General features: G+C 39.1%; 1 protein-coding gene across 1 annotated transcript in view; it reads right to left on the bottom strand.

Moving 5' to 3' along the window:
- ABCA12 (ATP binding cassette subfamily A member 12) overlaps window positions 1-12,896 on the bottom strand; it is a 246,533-nt gene that overhangs the window by 214,638 nt on the left and 18,999 nt on the right. The gene's annotated exons all lie outside the window — the stretch shown is intronic.

The raw sequence follows: 12,896 nt of genomic DNA, 5'->3' as shown, positions 1-12,896 counted from the left end.
ATAAATGCTTAATGCCCAAAGACTGGTGCTAAAGCTTCTAATTTAAGGCGATCACACATTTAGATTTTAAACATCACAATAGATAACCAGAAGCAGAGACAGGTATACTTCCTAGATCATGCAGTCATTAAGCATCCACTAAATACTCACAGCCTGCCTAGGTAGGCTAAGCAAAGTGTGGAATCCAGAGAAATAAAAGGCAGGCACCGTGCCCTGTAGATCCTTACAATCTAGTCAGTGAAATAAGCTGTATATAGCCAGAACAACTAGAGAAGAATGTAAACTATTATGCAATTGACTGCACAAGGTGTAAATGTTATAGAAATTCAGAAAAAAGAAAAATATCTTTATGTCCTGAGGAATTTAGGGGGAACTTTAGAGTGAAGGTAGGTATTCAACTGAGTCTTGAAGAAACAAAAATAGAAATCACAGGAAGGTGAGCAAAGGCATTCCAGAAAGAGAAATAACAAAAGCAAAATCATGGATTCCAGATGATGAAATCAACTGGCTGACATGAAAAGTTTGTATTAGAGAGTAGCGGGGGTTGGAAAGTAAAGTGGAAGATTTTAAATGACCAAAATAAAGAAGTTGGACTTAATGGGATAGGTACTGGGGAGCAGGGGAATAGACAATGAAAGTAGGACCTTTGGAAAGACTAATACAATAGCAACATGCAAGATGGAGACAAGGCTACTTTGGGATTAGGGAGATTAAGGTCCAGACTTGAACTCTATGCAGTAGGAATGAAGGAAGGACAAATATTGGGAAAGAAGAATCAATAGGGCCTGATGACCAAATGGATATAGAAAAGATGAGTACGGAAGATAATAAAAAATGACCTCATGATTTGGAGTTTAGAAAACTAAGAGAATCATGGTACCAGATTTTTTTAAAAAGGAAGTTTGATTTTAAACATGATGATTCAAAGTAAAAGAGAGATCCTTTAGTTCTTCACTGAAAACATAGGACACTAGTTCTGATGCGAGCATAAAAATGAAGAAACATAGTTTTGGAAGTTAGCAGCAGAGAAATAGTCACTGAAGTTTGAGAAAAAAAAAAAAGAATGATCTCTCCAAGGGAGTGACTGTAGAGAAAAGAGTGGAAGGAGTCAAGAACTGAGCAATGGAGGACCCCAACAGTTCAGGGACAGGAAAGGAGAGGAAAAAAAAAACATAAAAAGAAAATGAGGGGAAAAAAAGAGAGCAGGAGAGATTGAAAAGAGAGAAAAGATACATAATATCAAACACAACTAAAAGATCCAGGTAAATGAAGATTGAGAAAAGCTATTAAATGTATTTATAATTAAATATATATTAAATGTGTTCCAGTGCCACCTGGCTGCTTCTAGGTCTCAGGTTCCTCAATTATAAAATGTGGGGGTGGGTTCAACGAAATGATCTTCAATATCCCTTCCAGTTCTAAATCTATGAATGACCATGATTAATACATGTCTTTGAATATGGACTTATAAAGACAGACATACAATGATGAACCCTTGCTACATGGAAAAAGCAGTTACTGAGGGGGCAGCTAGGTGGCACAGTGGATAAAACACTGGCCTTGGATTCAAGAGGACCTGAATTCAAATCCGGCCTCAGACACTTGACACTTACCAGCTATGTGACCTTGCCCGAGTCACTTAACCCTCATTGTCCCACAAAAATTTTAAAAAAAAGCAGTTACTGAATTTTGAACTCTACCTACAGCTTACAGAGCTGGTCAAGGCTCTGTCCCTCAGAATTGAATGCTGGTAAGGATTTCCCATTTATGTTGTGTACCACTTGGGCTACAAGTCCAAAATCTCAATGAATACTATCTCCACTAGGTGTGAAATGACAGTTATGTATGAGTGTTGTTAATAAACTAACGTTACTAAAAATTCTATTTTCAGATCCTGGGATGAAAGTTTCTAAATAGCACAACAAAATGTGGAACAGGAATCTATTGATGAGTTACTCCATTTGCGAGTATTTATCCTGCTTTTTTTTTTTCAATCTAGTGATGCCTGTGCTTTTGGAAATAGTAGCACCTTATATTATATTTCTTTTTGACATTGTTTTCCTTCTCCCAAAATAATTATGTGGCAAATGCTTTCAAAAATTAACATAAAGTTAATTTTATTTTGTGAGTTTTATATCCATCCTTTGAGATAAGTAACAACCGGGGTGTCATGAAGCAGGGATTTGGAATCACTACTAAAGTTGCCTCCAATAATAATAATGCTAAAGATTAATCCAAATCTTACTCATTTGTTCTAGACTTTAGATAAGACCAAATAGAAAACATATGTAAACATTGAAGAAAAACTGATTATCCATTATTCTGGGAGGTTAGTGTTATTACCCAAAGTTATCACAGAGTGTGCAATAACCCAAGAAATGAATCTGCCTATGAAATTCACTGCCCTAGATCATATACCTTCTGGATTAGGTATTTAATGCCAACTTTCTACATAAAACTAAAAATAAATCAGTAAAGACATTAAACTTGTGCATGCCTTGAATTAAGCTTGGTTATATACACAAAACTATATATCTTTTTTTCTGGCTTTTTGGGGGTGGATTTGTTTAGCAAGCTATTTCAAAAGTAGCTAATAAGAGCCAATTGGATTCAGAGAAGGTAAACAGTTTTTCTTGAAAGGTGTTTTCAAAATTTACAGAAAATTTTACCAGGATAAATGGTTTGAGAGAAGGATGCTGAAATGCAATGTTACTCTAGTCATGATAACTCACATTTATATAGCATTTCACATGTATGAAATGCTTTAATGTAAACATTAATTCATTGTGAAGCAGCTTAACATGGTGATCAGAATTCTGGACTTGAGGGGCAGCTAGATGGCGCAGTGGATAGAGCACCGGCCCTAGAGTCAGGAGTACCTGAGTTCAAATCCGGCCTCAGACACTTAATACTTAACTAGCTGTGTGACTCTGGGCAAGTCACTTAACCCCAATTGCCTCACTAAAAAAAAAAATAAAGAATTCTGGACTTGGAGGGAAGAAGATATGTGTTCAAAGGATACTTCTGATACTTAGTGGTGGTATTACCATAGGGAAGTCATCTAATATTTGCAAAACTCTGTTTCCTCATCTGTAAAATGGGGAGCCTGGCATCTACTTATAAAGTTATACATGTAGGTTCACCAACCACTAATGCCCTCCCCAGTAAATCAACTTATGTTTATTTTGTACATATCTGTATTTGTTAACTTGATATTTATGATATATGTGTGTATAGTACACGTACATGTCTCTGACATTTGAATGTAAGCTCAAAAATGACTGAATAAATTCTGGTGTATGGATGTAAATGAATCATACTGTGCTATAATATATGGCAAGGAGGGTAAGCTGGGTAGGCAGAGGATGTACAATGCCATTAAAATCACAGAACTCTCAAGCATGAAAATGGCATTATAATATTTAACTGTTCACATGTGTATTTCTTGTAAATTCCAAAAGATTGATAGTAAGTTCCTTGAGATCTGGAGAGGGGTATTATATTCTTTGTATCCCCCATAGCACTTAGTATTTACTTGCAAAACACAAAAATGAATCACTAACCGAGTGGCAACCTTTTTCATTGGGAACAGTAATTCCAAATCAACAAGTGATTCAAATTAGGAAGTACTTGGCTATACCCTCAATACTGCTGAGCCAGAGACATATTCACTTCTACATCTTCATCTGCAGAATGTGAAAACTTCCTTACGTAAAAAAAAGATTCCCCTGGATGTCTGTTATGGTTATGACGTCATCCTGAGGTTGAGGTGGGGCATTAACCTTTGGCATTGAGAAAACCCAAGCAAGTTTTGACCACTCCCTTACAGGCTGCTCTGATGACATTTTCTAGTAGTATGGAGTCATCCCCACACCTGGTAGTGCCTGCTGAAGAGCTCTATCTCTATTGGCCATCACTTAGCCAGAAGGAAGCAAAGAACTGAGCCAACTGAAGTAGTAGCAGATGTGGGTTTTTTAAAAAAGTTTGATTCATGGTTTTGTTTTTACATTACACACATGTACTGATTACTACTCCAGCTTGAAAGCCATTGCTCTTTCCACTATGTCCTCCTTAAAGCTTTTCCAACTGTCTAGGAACTATGAGAATGTTTTCTAAGCTGGCAAAGTCCTCATTAACCTCAGGCTCCTAGATTTTAGAAAATATTGCCATCTTCCACAACTACATTAATAGTGTTAGGAGAATGTTACAAACTGCTGTTGATTTTTGTCTTGTTCTTCACTTATATTTTGAAATGAATCAACATCCCCTAGATAATATAAATATTATTTATTTGGGTTTTAGCTATGAGGCCCAGAGAGAAAGGCAGATAGATGAATAGATGGATGGATGGATGGATGGATGGATGGATGGATGGATGGATGGATGGATGGATGGATGGATGGATGGATGGATGGATGGATGGATAGATAGATAGATAGATAGATAGATAGATAGATAGATAGATAGATAGATAGATAGATAGATGGATGGATGGATGGATGGATGGATGGATGGATGGATGGATGGATGGATGGATGGATGGATGGATAGATAGATAGATAGATAGATAGATAGATAGATAGATAGATAGATAGATAGATAGATAGATAGATGGATGGATGGATGGATGGATGGATGGATGGATGGATGGATGGATGGATGGATGGATAGATAGATAGATAGATAGATAGATAGATAGATAGATAGATAGATAATGTGTACTATTTTATCACCTATTTTATTTTAAAATTCACTACCACCTGTATTTGAAAGCACAAATGAAAAGCTAAAATTCTCAACATAACATGATTTCCCTCTTTTTAGATAACACAAGTACTTTCAAGAATCTCTTTCAATTGATAGTTAATCAAATCTGCATGAACATTAATATAGGTCACAGGGTGTCCCAGAATCCTGCTCAGTATCTTGGCAGCATCTAATATGAACACATCTCACTTATGTTCAGTTACATCAAGGTTGCCATTTCAGAAGATTCTATACCAGAGGTTAGCCAGAGTAAGGTAATGGCAGGAAGGGCAGTGGAGATGAACACACCTCAGTAGTCAAAAGGAAAGAAAGGATACTGGATCTGAAAGCAGAGTCCCAGGCTAGTGTCCTGATTGATTCTCCTGCTTACTGAATGTGTGTAACCCCAGACAAATCATTTAACTTCTCTAGGCATCAGTTTTCTCATCTGTAAAATGGGAGGTTTGGGATGGTTGAGCTCTAAGTTCCCTCCCAGCTTTAAATTTATGATACTCTGTACTATTTTGTACTCTTTGTTTTTCATTTTGTCATAAGTTCTTTATCTTTAGCATTGCACTGTTCTTCGAGTTGGCCAGCTAGGTGGCACAGTGGATAGAGTACTGGGCCTGAGTGAGGAAGACTCATCTTCCTGGGTTTGAATCTGGCACCAGACACTGTGTGACCCTTGGCAAGTCACTTCACCCTGTTTGCCTCAGTTTCCTTATCTATAAAATGAGCTGGGAAAGGAAGTAGCAAGCCACTCCAGTGTCTCTGCCAAGAAAAACCCAAATGGGATCACAATCAGACACAACTGAAAACAACTGAACAACAGTCCAAGTTATGCATTTCTCTCTAACATAACTGAGTGTTGGGATTTTGTCATTACTGTAGTTCTGTTGGGATTTAGAAGAGCTTTAATTGAGAAATCTTTTGAACTTGGCAACTCATATTAGGGTATGACCATCTGTACTATCTAAATGAATCCCAGAATTTCCATGAAAGAATTTCTAGAGAAGGCAACTCTTCCAGAAATAAGCTCATATATAGCTGGATAGCTTGGGTCCCATCCACATTGCGTGTTTCCATACTTCTTGTTCCACAGGGAGATGAAGAAAAGAAGTCTCATTTTAAGCCTCATCTCTGGAAGTAGGGCATAGTCCTGTTCTTGGACCTATGAAGACCCAAATCCAAGTCCAGTTTCTGACACATATTGACCATGTATGTGTCCCTTGCCTAGTGCTCTAGATAACTCATTAATGCCTTAAAGCTGAAGAGGGGGTACTGACCTGCCACTGGCACTGGGAACCTCCTCACTTGGGAGTTCTTTATTCTTCTAAAATCACAGATCCAACCCCTATCCCTATCCCTATCCCTGCTTTTAACAAGCTCCATATGGTTCTAAGAGATTACTGGCATCACTAGCAACCTGCCACCTGCACCTCTGCTGTGGACAGAACACACTAATCCTGCCTGTTGAATCCCAACACTGTTCCAGTGTCTCCTGAATTCTCACAGACAAGAGCCAGATAGTAAAGTCCCTCCTGCATTCTCAATGACAAGAGCCAGAATATAAATTCTCTCCCACACAAAAATCTTTCATGGGCTTGCACAGATACTCATTGCAGAAATTCCTAAGGGGTTTGCTCGCTGTTCCCTTTACCTGAACAATGGAATCGCAAAAGCCTCAGAAGACACAGCAAGGCTTTGTGCCCATCGATGAAGTCAAGATCAAACCCAAAGAAATATCACAAACTTACTCTCTGCTCATCCCCTGTCTCAGATCCACATTAGGGCTCTACTCTACACCACTGGATGGGTTCCAGGAAATAGGCATCATTCAAATCAGAGCCCCAAAACTAAGTTCCATATTGATCAATAGCAAGAACTTACTGAACTCTTCTTTGTACTTATGGGCAGCTGCATGGTACAGTGGACAGAGCCTGGAGTCAGGAAGACCTGAGTTCAAATCTGGCCTCAGATACTTTAATAAGTTGTATGACCTTGGGCAAGTCACTTAACCTTGTTTGTTTCAGTTTCCTCATCTATAAAATGAACTGGAGAAAGAAATGACAAACCACTCTAGTATCTTTGCCAAGAAAACCCCAGATGGGGTCATAAAGAGTCAGACATGGCAGAAATGACTAAATACATGTCTCTGTATTCAGAATTGTACCAGGAGTGTGGCAATACTATAGAAGATGTAGAGACAACAGAGGAAATAGGATCATACACCTAGAGCTAGAAGGGATCTCAGGGGCCCCCTCTTCTATTATACAGATGAGGAAACTGAGGTCCATGAAGGCTAAATAACTTGCACAAGGTCACACAGGGAAACAAGCATAAGTGCTGGTATTTTTCTTTTTTAGCTAACATTTATATAAGCTCTAAAGTTTACAACACGCTATATGCATATCATATCATATACATCATCATGATTTTTTGCTCACAGCAACCCCGGGAAGTAAATGCTCTTAACCCCATTTTACAGATAAGGAAACTGAGGCAGACAATGGTAAAAGTGACTTTCCCAGGGTTATTTAGCTAGCTAAGGTCAGAGTCGAACTCAGGTCTTCATGACTCCATATCTGGCACTCTAACGAACCACGCCACTCGGCTATCTGAACCTGATTCCTCTGTAAGCCATTGATTTACCTAGAACTCCAGAAGCTAATAGTCCATGAAACATACTTTTTTCACTTATTTTATTTTTCTTGCTTTTTTGCAACATGGCTAATATGGAATCATGTTTTATATGACTTCACATATATAATTAATATACTGCTTATCTTTTTTGGTGAGGCAATTGAGGATTGCTTATCTTTTTTGTTTGTTTGGTTTTTGTTTTGTTTTGTTTTTTTAGGCAATGGGGGTTAAGTGACTTGCCCAGGGTCACACAGCTAGTAAGTGTCAAGTGTCTGAGGCCGGATTTGAACTCAGGTACTCCTGAATCCAGGGCCGGCGCTTTAACCACTGCACCATCTAACTGCCCCATTGCTTATCTTTTTAATGGATGGGTAGAGGCTTGAGGGAAGGAGAGAATTTGGAACTCAAACATTTTTAGAAATGAATGTTAAAAAAAATTTTTTAAAGAAAAAATGAATGTTAAAATAAATATTTTAGGTATAACAATTATTTTAAGAAGACTAATAGTCCATTTGAAGAGATGAAACTGACACATAAGAGACAATCAGAAGAGGAAAGACATGAAAGAAAATATAATCAAGGGACAAGGAATGTGATATCAAAAGCCATAGTGTAGGGGCAGCTAGGTGGTACAGTGGATAGAGCACCAGCCCTGGCGTCAGGAGTACCTGAGTTCAAATCTGGCCTTAGACGATTGCCACTAGCTGTGTGACCCTGGGCAAGTCACTTAACCCCAACTGCCTTGCCAAAAAAAAAGAAAAAAGAAAAAAGAAAAAAGAAAAGCCATAGTGTAGTGGAAAGGACAAAGGCCTTGGGATCCAAAGACTTGAATCAGTCTCCATTTATGGAGCACACTGTTACCTTGGGAAAGTCCTTTTACCTGCTTCAGTGTCCTCATCTGTAAAATGGGGGTAATAACATTTCCACTATTTATCATATAGTACTGTAAGTCCACCTAAGCACAATATAAATTTAGAGAAGGTGGAGGAAGGAAAATAATTAAGAGAGACTCCATGGAGTTGCCTAGAAAGACAGGTAGGATTTAAGAAAAAAAAAAAACAAACAAACAGAGAATACAAGAGTTGAAATAGCATGAGGAGGGGCGGCTAGGTGGTGCAGTGGATAAAACACCGGCCCTGGATTCAGGAGGACCTGAGTTCAAATCTGGCCTCAGACACTTAACACTTACTAGCTGTGTGACCCTAGGCAAGTCACTTAACCCCCATTGCCCTGCAAAAAAAAAAAAAGAAGAAGAAGAAGAAAGAAATAGCATGAGGAAAAGAAGACAGTTTGGACTTAACATTGTATGTGTTTGAACATCGAGGAGGCCAGTCAGAGTGGTGAGTACCTGCTGAAGGGCTGTGGGAAACAAAAATGGAAAGATGGGGTGGATACAGACCATAAAGGCCTAAAAGAGCCAGGTCAGGGAGTTTAAACTTGATGCTGTAGGCGACATGGGCCCAATTTGGATTCTGAAGCAGATGATATGATAAAAAGAGCATTTTAGGACCATGAGTCTTCTTTTTGTCTTTCTGTCTCTAGGGCTAAGCACAGTAACTACCTTTCTGTGCTTAATAAGCACATATGTATTAAGCGCATAGCAGGCACCTATTAAATACTAGTTGAATTGAACTGAAAGCAATAGAGATGATGGATTAGATTAGAGAAAGATTGCTAAAGAGATCCCCTTGGAGGCTATTGCAGAAATACAGGCAGGAGGCCTCTGATAGGATAATAGATTTAGAATTGGAAGGGACTGCAGAAGTAATATAGTCCAGTCCAAGGGTGATTGGATTGTGATTTCATTGGCTGAGGGAAGCTGCCTCTACCGATCTGGTCCATGCTAGTCATTCGGAGATGAGGCCCAGAGATGTTAAGTGATTTGCTCAAAGTGACACAGGTAGTATTTGGAAGAGCTCAGATTCTAATCCCTACAACTTCAAAGAGATCAGAGCACAGCCTGGCATGCAAGACCCCCTCTCCCTCTCCACCAAGGAACACTCACAGGACAGGGGATATAATGAAATAGGTGATGCAGTGGCTAAGATGTGGAACTTGGAGTCAGGAAGATCCTGAGTTTGAATCTAGCTTCGGACACTTACTAGATCTATAATCCTGGGCAAATCACTTAACCCTGGTTGGCTTAGCTTCTTCATCTGTGAAATGGAGATAGTAATAGCACCTATCTCCCAGGGCTATTGTAAGGACCAAATGAGATATTGATAAAGCACTCTGCAAACCTTAAAGTGCTTTATCATTATTATTGTTGTTTATATATAATATATTTATATGTTGTTATTATTATTATTAATTAAAGAAATAATATTGTTACCTTTGATTCTCCTCTCACTGATAAAGTAAAAAATGATTGACTGTGGGCCCCTTTATTCCTATTGTGAAGCTACCTGCCCAGTGGAGGGGTCATAACATTCTAGAACTGGATTCCATGTATCCTCATCTTCCCCTCTTTTTCTGTCACTAAGTAGTCCAGAAAAGGTCATACTAATAGGTAAGCCAGATAACCTCTCTGACATGTGGTTTTTCTAGCTTCCTCAACCCTACCAAGGCACCTCATTAGCTAATTCACCACGAGAAGATTGGGTAACCACCTCTTAATTATCCATGGTGATGTGGGTGGGATAACATTTTTTCAATCCCCAAAACTCCAGTTAGCCAATAGTTTGGTTCTCCCTCTCCCTCCCCTCAACTTGACACTTTATGATTGCTACTAATAAGAAGCAAAATCAATAGATTAAATCCTCCTTCTTCCTGGTGCCCACCATGGGTGGACATGCTTAATGAATTATAAAACCAACCAAAGGGGCAGCTAGGTGGTGCAGTGGATAGAGCACCGGTCCTGGAGTCAGGAGTACCTGATTTCAAATCCGGCCTCAGACGCTTAACACTTACTAGCTGTGTGACCCTGGGCAAGTCACTTAACCCCAATTGCCTCACTAAAAAAAAAAAAAAAACAAACCAAAGACTGCCCCCCAAAAAAGAGAGAACAAAAAGCAGCAAGAGATATGGATAATCCTCAAGTCACAAGTGCCACTTGGGTCCCCAAACCTCTGGATAGCACAACTCCAAGGCTCTTTGCATCCCTAATGACAAAGACCAGAACATGCAGGGCAAAGGTTATGCCAGGAACATGGGGAAATCTCACAATTCCCTAAGCTGTTGAGTCACACTGGGATGGGTGGCAACCCTACCGCAAAGAGACAATCAACCTCTGAATAATTAAGAGTTACTCAAATGTCTTTTTGTGTGGACATACTTGTTGCTCAGACATAGATGCAATTCAGGTGAAATCTTCCTGCCTTAGGGTGCAGCTGAGCTTGGCTCAAGTTAGTTTTCACTCTAAGATGGAGTCCAAGGAAGGCAGCAGCTGCTTCCACTTCCCTAGCCTGCTGTATCAGCTCTTACAGCATGACTTTTGACTGTTGACAAGTCACTGCATGTGGTGAGTACAAGTAATGGAACATTTTAAAACTCAGTGCCTCTGCCAATTTCTTCCCTATGCGTACTCAGGGAACTCAAAGCCTGCTCACCAGGTTTGGAAAGCTGAGGTGTTGTGCCTTAGATTTATTGCTTGCTGGTACCGGTTTCTAATGCATCTCTCACAACCCAGAGGGGAGTGAATGCGAGACGCACAGAATATGGATCCTATTCTGAGATGAGGCCAAGGGAGACAATGTGATAGAGGAGAAACAACACCAACTTCAAAATATGAGTATCTGGGTTCAAAACCTGTCTCTGCTCCTCACTTATCTGACCATCTCTAGATCTATAATCTCATGTAGTAGAAGGAACTTCAACTGACACCTGCACTTTTCAACCATCTGACTTTTTTTCTTTCAGATCCCCACCTCAGAGATGGGATCCCTGTATCATTGAAGTAGAACTAGAAAGACCTCAGAAGTCATCTGGTCCAGCCTCCTCATTTTATAGATGAGGAGATTCATCTAACTAGGTCAAGCGCCTTGCCCAGTGTCACCCCCAGGTAGTAAGCAGCAGAGCCTGGGTTTGAATCTAACAAGAGTTCTATGCCCACTCCCATGCAACAGAATGCACATGGAAAAAATAAGTTAGAGCTACAGATCTGACTTGTACAAAACAACTTTTCGGTCTGGCTACTTCATGGGTAGAATGTGAACAGGTCTCCCCTTCTCACCTCACCTGGGCCACTAATTCAAGGTAGGCTCTTTATCTAAGGATTAAATTCCATTTTTTCTAGCATACAGCTGGCTCCCCCAAAATCCTAGTTAGGGGTTTAACTACCCCCAAGTCTGTAACTAAGGCCCTGGGCCTTATAACTATATTTGATTCACTCTGAAATTAATAAAGATGAAATAGGATGCTACAAAGCACACCAAAAGTTGACAAAACTCTGAAGTACCATAGGATGTATCTCTTCCCTCTATCATGTCAGTCCATGATTAAGACAGTGAGAATATTATGGTCTTATAGTCCTGATTTCTAGCTCTCATCCCATATATTCTAATACTTTAAGCTGTATAAGATGAGGAATCAATAATGATCTCATTGGATTTTTACCAGCACTGTAATTCTAAAGTAGAATAGATTCTATGGTGGAGTGTTAGAAAACAGGGATCAGAATATGGGCTTCTCAACCTCAACTGGGTCAATTTTCAAGTTACTTTTTCCCAGCTAATTAAAAAAAAAACCAACAATCACCTTTTATAGTATTCTTGATCTTACCAAGCTTCGGTTCAGTTGTTTTCAGTTGTGTCCAACTCTTCACAATCCCATTTGGGGCTTTCTTGGCAAAGATACTGGAGTGGTTTGTCATTTCCTTCTCCAGATCATTTTAGAGATGAGGAAACTGAGGCAAACAGAATTAAATGACTTGCCCAGGGTCACACAGCTAGTAAGTGTATGAGGCCAGATTTGAACTCTGGAAGAGGAACCTTCCTGACACCAGGCCTGACACCACTGCTCCACCTCACTGCCCATCTTACCAGGCACTTCCACAGAAAAGAACCTCCAATAATAAAATTAAATGAATGTCACCCACATGCCAGCATTTAATTTATTAGTTCCTTGATGAGTCCAAAACTCAAGGCATAATTTAGATTAAAAATAATAATAATAACTAGCATTTATTTAGTGCTTTAAGGTTTACAAAGTACTTTATGAATATTAACTCAACCCCCATTTGGGGACCAATCACCCTATAGTTTTATACCTTCCTACATTCAAAAGAAAGATAATAGCCACACAACAAATTATCATTAGATTATAGCAGCTGTATGATGAGGAATGAGGATTCTTTTCTTTTTATTTCTAGACTATATATAAAATATATACATATGCATATATATGTATATGCACACATATATACATATATATACATACACCAACACACAATGACACTTCATAGTAATTGAAGGACTTCTTATCTTATAAAAATATCACCCCATTTTTTCATTCCTAAAAACAGTTCATTAGAATATCATCCTTTCCCTGTTTCTCTTCACACACTTCTC

Source organism: Dromiciops gliroides, chromosome 3 (genome assembly GCF_019393635.1).
Source record: "Dromiciops gliroides isolate mDroGli1 chromosome 3, mDroGli1.pri, whole genome shotgun sequence".
NCBI lineage: Eukaryota > Metazoa > Chordata > Mammalia > Microbiotheria > Microbiotheriidae > Dromiciops > Dromiciops gliroides.
The sequence above is the reverse complement of the archived record's forward strand: the minus strand, read 5'-3'. Positions and strand labels throughout refer to the sequence as shown.